Genomic DNA, 2084 nt, shown 5'->3' on the forward strand with positions numbered 1-2084 from the left:
ATTATGAAACACTAGAAGTTAGGACTCCAAAGTATCTTTTGAGTGATACAATGCAAACTATAACATTATTAATACTTCATTTTATGCTCATTAAAACTATCACTATATATGCTCATCAACCATTTAGTTCACAATCAAATAATTTGAGAAAGGGGAGGTCATTTAACTTGCCCATTATTATGGCAGACTAGAAGTCAACCTCTCTGCTTCATAGCTCTTTCTTAATACAAGATCTTACCTGCAGTTATAGACTGTAGATCAATGAATAGCTAATGGAATACTCGTTTCTTTGGTTTATATATACTTACACATATTGTATTGATTTTAATCATGAATCAGTTATGATGGTGTTTTTTTTTTTTAACCTTTCAAATCCACTTTTATTTTCCTTTTTCCTCCTCACATACAGAACTTTTCCACGCACTGAATTTCTTGCAGCTATAAAGTCATTTGATGTTGGTCAGGTACCATTTTACACCCTAAAGCTTTGCTGGCATCAAAATATGACAGTTAACCAGTGTTAAATCTATAAAATATTTACATAGCACAGCACATTAAGCTTTAGACACTTGGCAATTAAACCACATAAAAATTGGACAAGACCCCCAACCTACATGTTCAGAATCAGGTGTTCACAGTCCCTATCTGGTGACTGTACATGGTTCAAAAGGCAGCAGAGGCAACAGGCAGTTACTTCGAAGGACATGGACCACTAGGAAGCACATTATGTTATCCCAGTGTCATGTACCACTCCACCTTTCTCCAAGGCGGTCTCATAATTCTGGAATGGCAGGTCCCGCTGATACAAAATGAAGACAGACAACACAACATTTACTCTGTGGAGACATCCTAACTCCTACTATGCATGCATGGTGATCTTGAATGCAACTCGTCCTAAAAACTTGTCACGGTCATTCTGGGTTTTTAGGTTGGGTGATCCATCAATCTTGCACTCAACCATTACTTCTTTTACGTCACCATCACTATCAAAGATGAGCTGGACGGCAACTAGTGGCTGCAGGTAGCTCCCATGCAGTTTTTTCCCATAATATGGAAAATATTTTAAATCTATCGTTCCATTGGCAGGGTAAGTTGCTAGAAATGCTGTGCTTTCACTCTTTGCAATACAGTCTATCCTTGGTTGTCCTTGAGGCTTTAATCCAATTATTCTGTTCATTTTCACAAGAATACAAGGCTTTCCTTCTTGGTAGCCAAACGTGGGATCATCCACACCACTGCATGCTTCAAGTAAGGCAAGAGGAAACTGACATGCTGTGTATTCTGGACCCTTCTGATCAAAAAAGGCTCCACTGGTACAATTTGTGAGATTCTTCTGTTCTTCTAAGCCATATGGCTTTAGAAATTTCTTAAGGTCATCAATGTACCCTTGATAGGATTCTGAATCAGACAGGCTGAATGAAAAATCCAATGCAGACACTGGTTTTGGAAAAACCATAAGTCCTGGACTAGGAATCTGGTCACGATATTTTGGAACATCATCATTCAGAGTCTGAAGCATGGCCCACATTGTGAATGAAAAGAGTGCAGCCAGGAACCCATAAAAGACTAAGTAGAAGAGCAAGATCAAACCCCAGCTCTTGGCAGTGCGCCCCAGGAACTCTCCGGTTGTCCGGTGATGGTGTTTTCATTCCAAGCTTTGTTGTGACATTACCGAGTGCAATCGCAAAGGAAACAGTCTAGAGAGAGCAAATGGTATTATGAACAGTCCCTGGTGCAGATGACGGGGACAAACGTGAAGTTGAAGTCCTTTGCTGTTTCGCTGTGGTTTTTTGGTTCATCTGTTTCTTCAGTCAAAAAGGAAAAGTAGGAACTTTTCTGGCAGTCCAGTGGTTAAGACTTGGTCTTCCAATGCAGAGTGGTGGAGGTTCGATCCCTAGTCCAGCAGCTAAGATCCCTCATGCCGCATGGCCAAAAAACCAGAAAATGAACAAAAAAGGCAATATTATAACAGATTCAAAAAAGATTTTAAAAATGGTCCACACATACACACACAAATCTAAAACAAAAGGGAAAGATATTTTCTAAAAATAGGCTTACAGAAGAGATCCAACAAGAAAAGAAAT

At 39.3% G+C, this 2084-nt stretch overlaps 1 pseudogene; it reads right to left on the reverse strand.

Moving 5' to 3' along the window:
* Window positions 1-366: 366 nt before the first annotated feature.
* LOC139038417 (sodium/potassium-transporting ATPase subunit beta-3 pseudogene) lies at window positions 367-1636 on the reverse strand (annotated as a pseudogene).
* Window positions 1637-2084: the final 448 nt, after the last annotated feature.

This window comes from Odocoileus virginianus, chromosome 15, assembly GCF_023699985.2.
Source record: "Odocoileus virginianus isolate 20LAN1187 ecotype Illinois chromosome 15, Ovbor_1.2, whole genome shotgun sequence".
NCBI classification, from domain to species: Eukaryota; Metazoa; Chordata; class Mammalia; order Artiodactyla; family Cervidae; genus Odocoileus; species Odocoileus virginianus.